The sequence below is a fragment of the Sarcophilus harrisii genome, chromosome 2 (genome assembly GCF_902635505.1).
Source record: "Sarcophilus harrisii chromosome 2, mSarHar1.11, whole genome shotgun sequence".
Classification (NCBI taxonomy): domain Eukaryota; kingdom Metazoa; phylum Chordata; class Mammalia; order Dasyuromorphia; family Dasyuridae; genus Sarcophilus; species Sarcophilus harrisii.
Window position 1 is genome coordinate 615760356 of NC_045427.1, and position 16801 is coordinate 615777156.

A 16801-nucleotide genomic window follows, 5' to 3' on the forward strand; every position below is an offset into this window, starting at 1 on the left:
CCTCACTATGTAAAAGCACTTCAAACAAAAATAATTGCTAGTAGATAAATTTTCAGAGCAGCTAAGTGGCTCAGTGGATAGAGTGCTGGGTCTGGAGGCAGGAAGACCCGAATTCAAATCCAATTTCAGACACTTAGTAGCCCTGTGATTCTAGGCAAGTCACTTAACTCTCATCTACAAAATAAGCTGGAAAAAGAAATGGCAAATCCCTCCAATATCTTTGTTAAGAAAACCCCAAATGGGGTCACAAAGAGTCAGATACAACTTAAAGACATCTAAACAATAGTTATAATTTTATTTTGAAATAGAAATGTTCGTCCTTTTCGTCTCTAGCATGTGTAAATGCACTGTGACAGTTGACAGATCTTGTTCCTCTGAGGTATTTTTTAGTTCTTGTCTGACTTTAAGGGGATTTTGGACCCTCATTTCTTCCCCAGAGAACAAAGAGAAAAGAGATTGTTAGAGAGATTTATTTAGAAGCTGGGAAGCTCTGGATTGGAAATCATCTAAAGGGAAACCAAAACTGGTCTACTTGCTTAGCATAGCACAAGGGACGATGGGTAGAAGTTACAGAGATTGATTTGGTCTGAATATCTAGATAATCTTCCTAACATTTAGAGTTGTCCAAACATTGCACGACATACTTGGACAAGAAGAGGGTTCTCCTCTTCTTTAAAGAGAGTCATAAAAGCCAGGTGACTATTTGTTGGGTCTCTGGTAGGGCAATGGGGTCAAACTTACTGCCCATGGGCTGCATTCAGCAGCAACACTCCCTCTACAACTCAAACCAAATTAAAATGTAATTGAGAGATATTTAACAAAATAAATAAAAATTAGATAAAACATAGTTAATTTTACATTTTAAAACTAAGTCAATATACAGGGATCCTTCTGAATATATTAGTGGCTCTTGTTTCAAGGAAATTTTGACACTATTCATTCAAATCATTCCTGTTCAAGTTCAAAATTAACTAAATGACTTCTAAAAATGACCCTTTGGATTATGAGACTAGTCAGTAATCGGGCATCCTGTGCCTGACTGAACAAGCTTCTCTGAGGCCCCCGGGCCAGCCGTGGAGAAATCCGGAGTGGTCCCCTGTTCATGAGGTGCCTGAGATGGATGTAGGCAGGTGAGATGTTTCTAACCAAGGCAAGAGAGCATGAAGGCCCAGGATAAGACTCAGAGGGAAGGTTTCTTTTTCTTTGGAGAGACACTACAGGTCACTGCTGGCTAGAAGCTGCAGGACCAAAGATGTCAACTGCTGGTAGCCATAGAAACCTAGAGAAGTGACAGGAGATGCATCAGTGACTTCTGACGTAGAGAAGATGGGGAGTGTCACCTGCTTGGAGCTACCACCAGCTGCAGGAGCACCTCATGCTGAGGATCCCCAAGAAGCCATGTCTGCCAGGTGTCTGACTTAGTACAGGGCTGTAAGTGACTGAGGCTCCCCAAGTCTCTAAAAATGGTCTGCTTATTGGAGGATTCCAGTGTTTTCCATGTAAAATTGTTTTTCTAAAACTTTGAAAAAAAGAACTTTTTGAAAAAAAGACTTTTTTTTTCTTGGAGATTGGTGAACCCTGTGCTTGAAAGGGGATTTAGTGAATCTTGGCAGGTACTGAGTAGTTCCCAGTTTTGGGGGTAGAGTTAGGAAATCAGAAAAGGTGGGGGGAGCCCCAAAAGGTACTTAGGCCCTTCATATGAAAGGCACTGACATGGGAAATTTTTTGTATAGTGAACTTAAAGTTTCCAGGGACACTCTCCTCAGATCCGTGCTCCCCAAACTAAGCATGAGGCTCTCCATGGGGCTGTTACTTGGTTTAAAGAAAGTTTCCTGAGATACTTATGAAGGGAAGGAAAGTCCAAGCTGAGCAGTGCTGGCAGACCAAATTTCTAGTAGACACAAGATGGGGAGAGAGATGGGGAAAGGAGAAGATAGATAGAATGAGGGACCCTCCTCAGATTCTCGCTCCCCAAATTTTTGTCTTCTTTTCCCTCTTCTTTCTCATCCTTCCTTCCACTTCCTTCTTGTCTTTTTCCTCATCTTCCTCCTCGACTTTCTTTCTCTTCTCTACTCCTTCCTCCTCATTTTTCCTCCCATCCTCTCCTTCTTCCTCCCCTCTCCTTCCCCTTTCTTTCTCCTACTCTCTTCTCTTCCTCCTCCTCATCTCCCACTTCCTCTTTTTCTTTTCCCTCTCCTTTTTTCTTCATTCTACTGTCTTTTCCTCTTCCTCTTCCTCCTCTTCCTTTCTTCTCTATTTTTCATCCCCCTCTTCCTTATCTTCTTCTTCCCCTCTCTCTTTCTTCTCCCTCCTTCTTCCATCCCCTTCCTATTATCTCTTCCTCTTCCTTCTCCCCTTCTCTCTAGCTCTCTCCTCCTCTTATTCCCCCCTCCTTTTCTTCTTTTCTCCCTTCCCTTTTTTCCCCTCTCCATCTTCCTCATCTTCCCTTTCCTCCTTTTTTCCTCTGCTCTTTCATTCTCTTCTTCTTCTCTATCTTCTTCCTCCTCTCTCCCTCCTTCCCCGTTGTTGTGCTGAGTTGGACAAAAGCCCAAGAGTGAGCCCTAGTCAGACCCTCCACTCAGTGGATAATTTACTGCAAATGAGGAGCATTTCTATAATGGAAAAAGGCCTGCCCATCCCACTAGACCCCTGAGGGTGATTTGCTGGGGATCTCGTAATAATGGAAGAGAAGCTTCACTCATCAACATTTTCTTAAAGAGCTGCCTGGGGGAGGGGGAAAGAAAGTAGGGATGGAGAGGAGAAGCAACAGAGAGAAGGGGAGGAAGAAAGCACAGAAAAGGGCAATGGAAGCCTGGAAAGAGAGGAGGAGGAGAGGAGAAAGGAATGGAGAGGAGAAGAGAGGGGAGAGAAACTAGAAAAGCAGGAAATCGAGGCATGGGAAGAAAGAAGAGGAAGAAGTAGAGAAGAGAGAGGAGGAGAGAGGAAAAAGGAAAAGGAGGGAGGAGAAGAGGGAAGAATGGGATGGGAAAAGGGGAAGAGAGCAAAGGAGGAGGGAGATGGGGATATTCAGATGACTTGGGAAAAGAAAGTAAGACAATGAAAATGGGGGAGAAAAAAATAACCACCAAACTATCCCACAGCTGAGAGTTAAAAATAGATTTGTGGAGAAGAAAAGACAGAATGAGAGCAGTTGTCTTAAGAGAGAAAGGAATGGGGATAGAGACGGAGGAAGGAGTTACGGAATAGTTGCAAAGGATGAAAAATGACAAGAGAATTTAGGCTGCCCCATATGTGTCTTCAGGTGGGCTCAAGCCAGGGCTAGAAATGTAATCTGTCTGGTTCACCAGTAATCATGTTTGGCAGGCACTGGGTCTGGCCTCCCTCGGGTCAGCTGACCTTGTCCTCGGACATCAATAGCCCCCTAGGGTTCAAATCACCTCCCTCTAGAAAAAGGCCAACAGGAAAGGTCCCTGCACAGTCCTCAAAGCTTTCCCAAGGAATAGGTGGGACTTGGTGGGGGCTGCGTGTAGATCTGATTCCACTTATTTTAGCACCAAATCTGCTTCAAAACCAATCTCCTAACACAAGTGTCCACAGCCAACTCCACATCCCCAGGGCAGCTCACTCTAGAAACTTTGGGACCTGAAGTCAAGAGGTTTGTGTTTAAGGTTCAACTGAATCATTAAATCACTTAGTGACCTTAATCAAGTCACTTCCCACACACACGTCCCAGGTCTCAGCTTCCTTTTCTGTAATATGTATTAAATTTACTCATAGGTCCCTCCCAACTCTGACCTCCTTATAATCCATAGATCTGGGTTAACAATAACATATGGGGTTTCAGGCTGAAATCGAGATGAGTTTGAGAATTCCCAAGCTAGGAGACCATCTTGGACCTCCACCTCACTTGACAGATGAAAAAATAGTGGAGACAATGCAGGATTTGGAGTCCAAACACCAGGGCTCAAGCCTAAGGTCTCCCAGCCTCTGTCCCAGGGAGATCCCTGACCAGTGGCCACCCCACTTCTGACCCTCAGTGCCTCTCCTCTGGAATGAGGGGACTGGTCTAGAGCATTTCTGAGGCATCTTCCAACTCTTTATCCCAAGAGCCCAGGAGACTTAACAGGGAGAAAGACTGGTTCAAGGATCCCCAACTGGGTCAGGCAAAGCCGAGCACTCGCCAGTCCCCTTCTCTGACTTCTGATCTTGGGCACTTTCGTTCACTCCAGAAGATATTACCCAGCCCCACTCACAAGAAAAATGCACCAGCCATGGGAAAACCTCCATTCTCCGCTGGGGATGGGAGGGAGAGAGATGATTTTCTCTTATAGATCTGAGAGTCTTTCCTGGGCACCTCCTGAAAGCAGAGTCATCTCCTGTTGAAAGGGATTGAAAGGGAATTGGAGTCACAGTCACTACCCTTGTTGTTCAGTCATTCTTAAGTTGTCCTGACTCTTTATGATCCCATGTGCGGTTTTCTTGACAAAGATACTGGCAGAGTTGACCATTTCCTTCTCCAGTTTATTTTACAGATGAGGAAACTGAGGCAAACAGAGTGAAATACTCTGCCCAGGGTCACACAGCTAGGAGGATTTGACCTCCTGAGTCCAGGCCCAGTATTCAATGCATCTTGTCACTTAGCTACTATCCTCAAAAAAGCCTCTGATCCAGAGTGACCAAAAAAGACGAGGGTACATAATCCACAAATCTATGTAGGGTAACTAGGGTCAGAGGCAGGTCTATCTTTTTTAATGAGCTTGTCCTTCTGGGTGAGAAGTTCCAAAGTAAGCATTGTGTCCCTTCTCTTAGAGAAGTAGTACTAGAGAGATTTACAAATGGAAGGAATCCGACAGCCCAGGGAGGTGGCACAATAGATAGGGCCCTAAATGTAGAGTCAGGAGGTCTTGAGTCAAAATTTGAGCAAGTCACTAAGCTCTGTCTGCCTCTATTTCATCATCTGCAAAATCGGAGTGATAACAGCACCAGGATTATTGAGATCATTATTTGTAAAGTGTTTAGCACATAGTAGGTACTTAATGAATTGTTGTTCCTTTCTCCCAATTTTTAAATCTTACCCAGGAAGAAACATAGGTGGGGGAGAAGTGATTTGTCCAGAATTCAATTCAATTCAGTTTCAGTGGTTCTCAAACTTTTGTTCTCAGTATCTTCATGTTGTTAAAAAAAAAAACTATCGAGGATCCGTTCAAAGAGTTTTTGTTCACATGGGTTATATTTATAACTATTTACTATATTAGAAATAAAAAATAATTTTGAATTTGTAGACCCTCTAAAAGGGCTTCAGAGACTCCAAACATTCTTTGGACTACACTTTGAGGACCACTGAGTTAAATAAACATGGACAAGGAGTTATAGAGAGCCGTGGTCAGAACATGGAATCTCTGGTTGCTACCCTACTCACAGAGCATGGGAAATCTGGGCTTCCCTATGGGTCCCCTCCTTAGCCCGGTCCGTGGCCTCTCTGTGTGGCCTCCAGGAAGGGCCACCCTTGCCACAGGCCCACTGGGAGATTGACAGCTGGCGATTACCCAGAGCCACAATGGGAGCCGAGCTGAGAACCGGGAGTACATTCTGTTCCCAGCCGAGCTCCACCCTGAATCTGCTGGGTGGCCTCCTCAGGGCTTGGGCCCTGCTCTGGGCCTCCTCTCCAAAGCACCCCAAAAGAGCTTTCCCCAGCAAACCGTTCTAATGAACTAATTAGTAGCTTCTCTGCCTAGGCCAAGTCCCCTATAAATGCTCAGTATCATTAGCAGCAGGAGCTGGGAGTGTGACCAGCTAGCAACAGCAGTCCTGCTGACAGAGCTGGTTTCAGTGCCTGGACTAGGAATGTTATTATTTTTGTTAGGAGTGGGGATTATTATTAATATTGGAGGCTGTTCATAATGCTTTTACAGTGCCGGATTCCAGGGACCTTTGATGTACTTCTCCACTGAATCTTCCCTGGGAGGACCGGGTGGCTCTGTGGCTGAGAAATGATAGACTGGGAAAGGAAGGGGATGTCAAAACAGAAGTGAAACACAGAAGCTTAATTCGTTAGGGGAGTCCAAGAGCAAAGGGGTTAGAAGTCAGTCTCATTTTTCTTCCTTTCCATTAATCCAGAAGGGGTCTTAAGGACAGATTCCAACTCTGATTCAGACTTGCACCCAATTCTCCTCCTCTCCAACACCCCACTCTGAAGGTTTGCAAATCTGTACTTTTTATCTTATTTGATCTTCACAACAACCTTGGGAGGCAGGTGCTATTATTAGAGCCATTTTATAGTCAATGGTCAATAAACATTTATTAAGCACTTACTATGTACCAGGCACAGTGCTGAGTGCCTGGGGATACAAAGAAAGGTAAACAGATAGAGTTTATCAGGGATTAAAACCAGAAGTCCAATACCCTTTGATCTAGCAGTGTCTCTGTTGGGTCTGTGTCTCAAAGAGATCATAAAACAGAGGAAAGGACCCTCATATGCAAAAATGTTTGTGGCAGCCCTTTTTGTAGTGGTAAGGAACTGGAAACTGAGTGGATGCCCATCAGTTGGAGAATGGCTGAATAAATTGTGGTATATGAATGTTGTGGAATATTGTTGTTCTATAAGAAACAATCAGCAGGATAATTTCAGAAAGCTTAGAGAGACTTACGTGAACTGATGCTAAGTAAAATGAGTAGAACATAGTACACAGCAACAAGATTATGTGATGATCAATTCTGATGGAGGTGGCTCTTTTCAGCAGATTACCAGGTGATTCAGGCCAATTCTAATACACTTGGGATGGAGAGAGCCATCTGCATCCATAGAGAGTCGTGGGGTGACTGAATGTGGATCACAACAGAGTATTTTAACTTTTTTGTTGTTTGCTTGTATTTGGTTTTCTTCCTCTTTTTTTTTCTTTTTGATTTTATTTTTCTTGTGGAGCATGATAAATGTGGAAATATGTATAGAAGAATTGCACATGTTTAACACATATTGGATTAATTGTCTTCTAGGGGAGGGAATGGGGAGAAGGGTGGGAGAAAAAAATTTGGGACAAAGGTTTTTCAAGGGTGAATGTTGAAAACCATCTATGCATGTGTTTTGAAAATAAAAGGGTTTATTTTTTTAAAAAAAACAGAAGCTTAGCTCCCTTTTTCTAAGACTGACCTTGGCCAACAGAGAGTCGGCCAGTGTGATGGGATGGACAAAGCACCAGCCCACGGGTCAGATCTGATTTCTAATCTCACAGATTCAACACTTGCCCTTTCAGTTTTTCGAATGTCAAATGAAGAGCTTGGACTCAACACGCCCTGATGTTCCAGCTCTGAAATCATATGCTTGTGAATGGCTTACAGAGGAGAGGGTCCTTTATGTTCCTAGATTGTTGGCAGTTTGTAGAAACTGGCTTCTGACATCAATAAATATTGATCTCCTGGGCTCTCCTGCTGGGCTTTCCATGAGAGCTATTAGGCATCTGCCTCACAAAGGCACTTGTCTCCAATGTCCTGTCAAGATCTTGGGGGATGTGGGAAGGGTCTGTGTAGATAAGGACCCCACCCAGCTCAGCAGGGCCCAGGTTGGAGGGAGCCAGGCCCCTCTGCCAGCTCTGCCCAATGCCAGAGGCCACTAATGAAGATGGATGGACTCAGACTGGACCCGGGGAGCCTAGGGATCCTGGGCACTAATGAAAATTGTTTAATAGTCAGGACCCATCAAGAGAAGTGGTGATTAATTAGCAAGAGGAAGAAGTTAATGGCATGAGTTGGCTTAAAAAGGGTGAGATAACTGGGACTCTCGCCTGTTTGGCCCCACAGCTTCTGCAGCCATTTGGCTCTCGTTGGGAGCTCAGTCCTCGGTACTATCGCCTCCCCAGTAAGTACCATGAAACACCTTAGTGTTGCCAGGGTTCCTTCCCTGATACCTCACCTCCCTCACCAACTCTGGAGTAGACCCAGCTCAATGAAATAGCTACAGCTTAATAAAATTGTCATAGATTGACTTCATATGGCCTTACAGATATAAGGTATAGATATACATAAGCTTCTTATTTTTCTACTCTGTATTTGTTAACTCCGTATTCCCAACACCCAGCTCAGTGCCTGGAACATGGTGGCTTCTTAATAAATCCTGATTGAGTGATTGATTGAAGGGGAAAAGAGGAGAAAGGAAAGGACAGGACTACTGCCTGGGGTGAATGAGATGATGATAGCACATGAGAGTCAGTTGATCAACAAGCATCTAAAATTCAGTACTTACCATGTGTCTTAAGCATTGTGCTAAACTTTGAAGATGCAAGGGTTAATTTAAAAAAAAAGTTCCTACCTTCATAGGTAGATAGATGGATAGATAGATAGATAGACAGACAGACAGATAGGTAGATAGGGGAGAGACAGAGACAGAGAAAGAGACAGAGACAGAGAGAGAAGGAGGAAGAGAAGGAGGATGCACTAGCAGCTTGAGAAACCAGAAAATCTTGCCACAGAAGATGGGCTTGGAGCTGAGTCTTGAAGAAAACCAGGGGGAGAAGGCTGAACTTCTCAGCATTAGCTGAAGTTATTTTTTTCTGTTTTTCTTTTGTGAAGCAGTTGGGGTTAAGTGACTTGCCCAGGATTAAACAGCTAATAAGGATTAATTAAAGATAAGGCAAATTCTTGCCTCCTCCAGATTCCAGGGCTGGTGCTCTATCCACTATGCCATCTAGCGTCCCCAGTTTTTTCTCATAAAAAGGATGATCTTTGAACTAGAAAGGCCAGAATTATCATGGCTAATAAGGTATTGATTCCCAAGAGGAGCAAGGAGAAATTAAGAAAGCCCTGAACTGCTTTTGATGAGTTCAAGTTACCAAACTCAGACAAACTCTATTTTCTGATACAGAAATGGGTAGAAGGGATTGCCAATTCACTGGCACCTATAGAGAATTGGGTAATGGATGCAATCCATCTAAAGGAGGGCAAATATTGTCCTGTTTCTCAAAAAAAAAGTGGGGACTGAGATCTACAATTGCAGGCTCATGCACAAGCAACTCCCGGCAAAACGCAAGATGTTTATAGTTAAAGGGATGAATCTAGAAATGTAGAAATATCTGGATTATGTAGAATATCTAGATAGGTTAGATAAAGAACAGAAGATAGCAGTGATCTCAAAAACATAGCTCAGCTTCATCAAGGAACAGTCGTGCCAGTTTAACTACTTTGTGTCTTTTGAAAGGATTAGTAGCCTAACAGAGCTGAGGGATGCTACAGATATAGCCTACCTGGATTTTACCCAACATTTGGCAACCTATTAGGCTATAAATCATGGGCAAGATGGGCAGGTGGATTTCATGTGTGTCTTACAAATAGTTACAATAGTTATACACGTACATCATTTCCCTTCTTAGAACACAAACTACCTACTTTGTCCAAAAAGTCACTAAACTGTGCATCCCCTTTGACCCTACTAAGTCTATATTTCAAAGAGAATCAGAGAGAGACAGGAAGTGAATGCATAAATACAAAAGGTATTTATAGCAGCTCTTTTTGGAGTGGAAAAATCTAGAAACTACATGGGGAGGGTTATGTCCCTTCTGCTGGAGAATAATGGTTGAGCAAAATGTAATATATTAATGTAATGGAAGGTCATTGTGCCATAAGAAATGATGAAAGGGATGGTTTCAGAGAAATCTGGGAGAATTCTGATACAAAGTAAAGGGAGCAGAGCCAGGAGGATAATTTATACAAAAACAACAACATTGTAAACTCACAAAAAATTGAAAGACTTAAGAAATATGATCAACTCAATAACTGAGCATGATTCCAGAGTACCAAAGATGAATACATCCTGAGATGATGGAATCAAGATGCAGAGTGAGACATATATTTTTTGGACATGGCCAATGTAAAAAATGTGTTTTGCTTGAATAAACATATTTGCTGCAAGGGTTTTGTTTTTCTTTTTTTCAAATATGGAAGGGAGAAAGGTTAGATGGAGAAAGGCTATGGATAGAAAAGCAAAAAGAGGATTATGAAGTATGCAGAACAGAAGGGATCACATCAGAACATCTATGACAGTTAGAAGTAGAATTTCTTTTATACTTAAAAGGAAAATCAAGCTATATGCAACAGAAACGCGTAGTTGCATATACAATCTTCTTTTTGCTACTTTTTATATGGAATTTCTCATTTTATTTGATATTTGTTAAGTTCAGACTACATTTTGTTAAAGTCTTCAAAGACTACAGAGCTATGGGACAAGAATATAAGCTTCTTGAAAATAGGTTTTTGTCTTCGCATCCCTAGCACTAATACGCTGTCTGGCACGGAGTAAATGCTTAATAAATACTTGTTGGTTGGTTGGTTAGTTGATTGATTGATCTGAGCCAAGCACCAGTACAATCAGGCAGATTCAAAACTAGTGAAAGGGCAGAGCCAGAAGGACACATACCTGCCTTAGGTAACTGTCCTTGGTCCTGTGCTGTCGGTCATGTTGCAGCAATGACTTGGATAAAGACACAAACAACAAACTCGTCAGATTTGCAGATGACACAAGACTGAGGGGGATAGTTAATGTTTTGTGCAACAGACTCAGAATGCAAGAGGAACTTTTGGTGAAGTTGCTAGATAGTGGATAAACACAGGGTCTGGAATCAGGAAGACCTGAGTTTAAATTCAGGCTCAGACTCTAATGAGCAATTTCAAGAAAATCATTTTAACTTTGTGTGACTGAATTTCCTCATCTATAAAATGGGAATAACAGCACCTCTCTCCCAGGGATGTTGTAAGGGTCAGATAATCTCATGTTTGTAAAGTGTTTGGCATAGTGCCTGACTCATAGAAAGCATCATACAAATCTTTGTCATTGTTATTATTATCTTTAACAAGGTAGAACATTGGACCGAACCTAAGAAGAATTTTAATAGGAATAAATATAAAATGTTATAATCAGGATCAAAAAAAAGCAAAGTCATAGATACAAAACCAAGGAAGCACAGCTAGACAGAGGATTGCTCCCAGAAGATTTGGGGGGGTTAGTGGAGAGCAAGTTCAATAAGAGTCAAGTGTGTAACATGGCAACCAAGGAGGCTAATTCAATCTTGGGTTGCACTGAGTGGCACTGAGTCTCAGACTGGGGAGATGACAGCCCTGCTCTATTCTAACTTAGGCAGACTGCTTCTGAAAAAGCTTGTTTAATTCCAGGCATCACATTTAAGAAAGAACAGCAATAAGCCAGACAGTCATCAGAAGCACAGGTTACAGTTTTAGAGAAAAGACCTTAGCAATCAGTTAATAAGTTCAAATCTGGCCCCAGATATTTACTGACTCTGAGCAAATCACTTAACCCTGTTTTCCTCAGTTTCCTCAACTGTAAAATGAGCTGAAGAAGGAAATGGCAAACCACTCCAGTATCTGGAAGATAATTCCCAAATGGGGTCATGAAGAGTCAGAGATGATAGAAAAATGACTGAATGAAAGGGTAAACTGAGATCACAAAAGTAAAATGATTTGATCAAGAACTAGTAGTAGCAGAAGGAAGATTAGAACACAAATACTCTTGATTGCATCCCCATTAAGACTGGTTGATTACACAGAGAGTATTTAATGGAGAAAACAGCCTCGGTGAGGGATAAACACTTAAAGGGTATCACACCAAACAAGGAAGGGGCTTGTTCTGCCTTGCCCCATAGCCCAAAATTAAGAATAATGGATAAAAGTGGTAAGAAACAGATTTAGGCTTGAGGCAAGGAAAAACTTCAGCGTAATTAGAGCTATCAAAAAAGGGGAACAGAGGCAGCTCGGTGACACGAAGGAGAGAGCACCAATACAGAGGACCTGAGTTCAAATCCGACCTCAGACACTTGATAGTTATTAGCTCTGTGATCCAATTGCCTCACCAGAAAAAAACTATACCTTCCTACGTCTTCTGCCTCTACTTGGAGACTCCCAAATTTGTATCTTCAGCTCCAGTCTCTTCCCTGACTATCCATTTCCAATTGCCTCCCATATCTTTTCTACTAATCATTTCCTTCCAAAACCTGATCCTCCTCTCAAGTTCTCGGGCCTCTATTAGCACTATCACCTCTTTTATCTGGGACTCCTTCTTCTCCTTCACCCTCCATATTAGTCTCTTATCAGATCATCCCTTTCCCTCCCTAATATCTCTTCAAGCATCCTTTCATTCCCAATCTTCCCTGGTCCAGCCCCATCATTCTCATCTCCACTATTAGAAAAGCTTTCTGACTGGGCTCCCTGCCTCTAGTCTCTTTCTTTGACCTCTCCTACACAGGTCATCATCAACCCCCAAAAAACCATTTATTAAATGTCTCATATGTGCCAGATGCTAGAGATATAAATATAAAATTGAAAGGAAGAGGGATCCCTTCAAGAAGAAGGATGAAACCTATTCTGTTAACCTATAATCTCAAGATTCCTAATCCTGAAGTCATACCACTGCTAAGGTCATATCATAATCCTATCTCTCTCCAAAAATCATGAGGACTTACAGAATTATAAACAAGCTCTTTAATTTGGCATTCGGGGCTCTCCATCCTCTGGCCCCAATCTATCACCTTGCCTTTCACTTGGTCCCTGCATACACTGTAGTACCCCATCCATACCGGTCTTCATGCCTGCTGGCACAATCTGGCATTTGTATCTCGGTCCACATTCTCCCCTTCCCCTGTAAAACACTCAGTACTCTTCCCTCTACTACCACCATCATTATCCTCCCATCTCTATTTAGTGAAAGCCTACCCAGCCTTTAAGATCACCTCTTCCATGAAGCCTTCCCAATCCCAACCCCTGCCAAGCTGGGACTAGCAAACCTGACTCTTGAGCTCTTCCAGCATGTTGTCAGACCTTTCCTTCTCATAGCACTGATCACATACTGCCTTAGGATCAAAGGATTGTACGTTTAGAGCTGGAAGAAACCTGAGAAGTCACTGAGACTAACTTACAAATGAGGAAATTGAGGTTGAATGAGATTAAGTGATTTGTGTATTGTTCTTGTGCATGTATCAGAATGTGTATTGTTCTTGTGCATGTCCTATATCTCCCACTTATTATTAAAATCCTTTATATGCCAGGCACTGTGCAAGGCCCTTGAGGATAACAGGACCGAGATGAAACTATTTCTATGCTCAAAGAGCTTACGTTCTGATAGGGGAGAAAAGTACATTTAAAATCTAGGCAGCATAAATCATAATGAATAAGTACAAATGCATACAAAGGAGTTAGACACAAGGTAGTGGGGAGACAGGCTATTAGAAGGTGGGGGATCTGAGAATTTTCATGAATGGACTAGATACAAGGTAGTTGGGAGACAGGTTGCTAGATGTTGGGGAATCAGGGAAATCTTCATGAAGGATGCTAGACTCAAGGTAGCTGGGAGACAGGCTATTAGAAGTTGGAGGATCAGGGAAAGCTTCTTGGAGGATGTTAGACTCAAGGTAGTTAGTTGGGAGATAGGTTATTAGAAGTTGGGGGGAAAGGGAAACTTTCATGGATGGTACCTGAGCTGCATCTTAAAGAAAGAGTGGGACTCTGAGGCAATTAATAATAATAGTCAACATTTATATAGCACTTACTAAGCGCCAGACACTATGCCAAGTGCTTTATAATTATTATCGTCCCGTTAAGTGCTATTATTATTCCCATTTTACGTATGAGGAAACCAAAGCAAGCAGAAAACAAGTGATAATGGCCACTTTTGCACAGTGATGTAATACACTGAGCTCAAAATTCAAAAGCCATGTTCTGGAACTCCAAATCCAGGACAGAGAGTTTAAATAGAAGGAAAAGTCTAGGAGAGACAAGGCAAGGAAATCCCTGAATCTGTAACAGAGAAACTGAGTTTGAATCCTTCCTAGAGTCCTCAGTGTGACAACCTGTGCCTCAGTTTCCCTGCCTGTAAAATAAGAAGATTAGGGCAGTTCAAGTCCCTTCCAGCTCTATATGTTATGGAGCAATGACCCTTAGTAAAACAAACCCATTAGCCTTCAGCGACTCAGACTGGACTTTGGGCTACAGAGAAGAAAATGGGGCTTCCCCAGACACTTCTCTCTGGCCCTTGGTAAGGAAGACAAGATCTTGTCTGTCTGAAGGAAATCCTTATGTTTCCTTGGCCAACTTTGCCCTCTTGTGGTAAAAGGAAGAGTTGCAAGACGGTAAGCACAGATGGATTGTTGGGTATCTATTGGACAGCCCCATGTGTTCCATTAGTCAACAGCATTGATTGAGCAAACCCCATTTAGAACACCAAACTGGGCAAAACTTGGAAAGAATAAAGAATCCTCCCCCCTAGAAGTTTTCAACTGGAAGGAAGGAAACAAGCATTCATACCTGCTGTATGCAAGTCACCACGTTAAACACTTTATAAATATTAGAGCTTTTGGGAGGACGGGTGCTATCATGCTACCCGTTTTACAGTTGGGGAAACTAAGGCAGGCAGTGATTAAGTGACATGGCCAGTGTCACAAAAATCATGTGTATGAGGAATGATTTGAACCTTTAGTTTTCTGAGTGACTTCCAGTGCTCCATCCCTAGGGCTACCTACATGAGAGAGATGATGCCAACTTATATGGAGTGGAGGAGAAAGTGAAAAATACTCAAGAAAATTAGAATTTTGAAGTGAAAAGGGACCCTTAAGGCCAACCAGCCCAACCTCCCACCAAGGGCGAGAACCTTCTCTACCACATGATTGTCATTTTTGAGCACTTCCAAGAAAAGAGAGCTCACTACTTATCATGACAATAAATGACATTATTCACAGAATTTGGAGCTGGAAAGGGCCGTATGGACCATTTTAGCATTACATATCTTTTGTAAACCTGGCAGGAACTTTAGAAGTCCACTAGTCCAGTCTCTTCATTGTACTGATAAGGGAAGTGACAGCCAGTGACATGCTCCCAGTTATACATCTAGGATTGCAACCTTAGAGCTATTCAAGGAGAGACAGGCTGCTTATTGTCCAACATCCTGTTGCCTTTTCACTGTACTATTCTCTAGGCTCAGTAGTGGGAAGACCTTCCAGTTATTGGGCCAAAATCTCTGAATATTTGGATAGGATTTTCATGTCTTTTCTGAATTTTCTCTTCTCCAATAGAGAGGGAAGCCCAGAGCCCACCAGCCAGTCTTGCTCTGAAATGCTCTCAGGAGGTCTGGCTCCTGTGGGCAGGCTCCAGCTTGTCCGGGCCCTTTCCAAAATGCTGCCACCAGAATGTGGTCTGAGCAGAGTAAAGACAATAGCTTCTGACTAGCCGAACTCCAGACACTGGGTTTCAGGGATGTAACTGAGACCAATGGAGCCCATCTCTCTCTAGAGAAGATCCTAATGGGGTAGAAGGCTGAACTAGTTCATTTTGGAAGTTCCTTCTAATTTCAAAAGTCTAATATTCTTGAGTTTCCTCCACTCCATTTAACCTTGGATTGTCTCCAAGCCCAGCTAGGTGGTACCACAGTGTACAGAGAGCTGGGACTGGAGTCAGGAAGAGCCGAGTTCAAATTCCACTTCACACACTTTCGGAGTGTGTGACCCTTCAGCAAGTCAGTTAGTCTCTGACTGCCTTGGAAAAAAAGAAAGGAATCGCTGTGTCACATTGTTGGTCCTAATTGAGCTTGTGAGCCACCAAAACGCCAAGATCAGGATGACAGGAGCTGCCCTGGATACAATGGGAGATTTGGGCTAAGCTAAGGTCTTTAACAAGATCTCAGTTTTACTGAGAATGGCCTCTTTTACCTGGTCAGAAAAAACAATTAATCTAGAAGGGGAAGATCCTCCAGGTTTGGGGCCAAAACAGCAACAATTACTATTTACATTCACTCTGAAACCATGAGGCCCAAAGAGTGGCCCAGTGGGGCCAATCTGTGAGAGCCAGAGTGATGTGGGTTTAAGGAAAGTTGAAATGTTGAAGGCATCCAGAATGATCCCAGGAGAAGTTTTAATACGGGAAAAGGCCAAGTGGAAAAATCAAAAGCCTTGGGAAGTGAGTTAGATTCAGTACTTAAATCTATTGGGGCTTGGGGAGAGAGATGGCTCGTTTCATTGAGTAATGGAGACTGTATTAACAAATGACAAGTGATAGACTCAAAAAATGCAGTGTGAGGTAAATAGAAGGATCCCCAAGTGTGAAACCAGAGGGTCTGGGACTGAATCCCAGTTTTGCCAATTACTGACTGTGTGACCCTAAACAAGGGCATTTCACTTCTCTAAGCCTCAGTTTACTCATCTTTAAAAAGACAGGGATTGTACTAGTTCACCTATAAAGCCCCCTTCCATTCTAAAACTTCCAGAAGACATTACATTGATGACAATATCACGGTACCATATTGCAAGTTCAGGGCTAGCAGAGCTCAGTCCTATGGATTCCCGCCCAAAAAGTCAGGACAAGAGACATCACATCCCACCTCAAAATTTAAAAAATAGTGTTATTGGCCCCAGTAGGTTTTAAAGCTTCTCTAGAACATGTCAGCAATATGTCATCAGTAGGGACCTAAGGAGTGAGGAGAAGGCAGGATTACTCAAGTGAACAAAATATGCAGTTCTTCTAAAGCTACACGGGAATAGGTTCTTTGCTGCCTTCTTGCCCAACCTCACCACAGTACTGAACCCTGGACAGCAGCCCCTTGCCTACCCTTAGTCCCAGTTCCTGGCTCCAGGAAACACACTGGCTCTCTGGAGTGCCCTAGAAACTGCCCATGAGCCTTTCTCAGTCCTACAAGATGGCAGGAAAAGGTAGAAGGCCAATTCCTGCAGCTCAGGTTCCTAGGCACAAGGGAAAAGAGGAAGTGATAATCGTGGCACTTTGCTACAGGGGACAGAATGCTGGCGCTAGAAGCAGAAAAACCTAAGGTCAAATCTCATCTCATTTACTTAGGAGCTGTGTG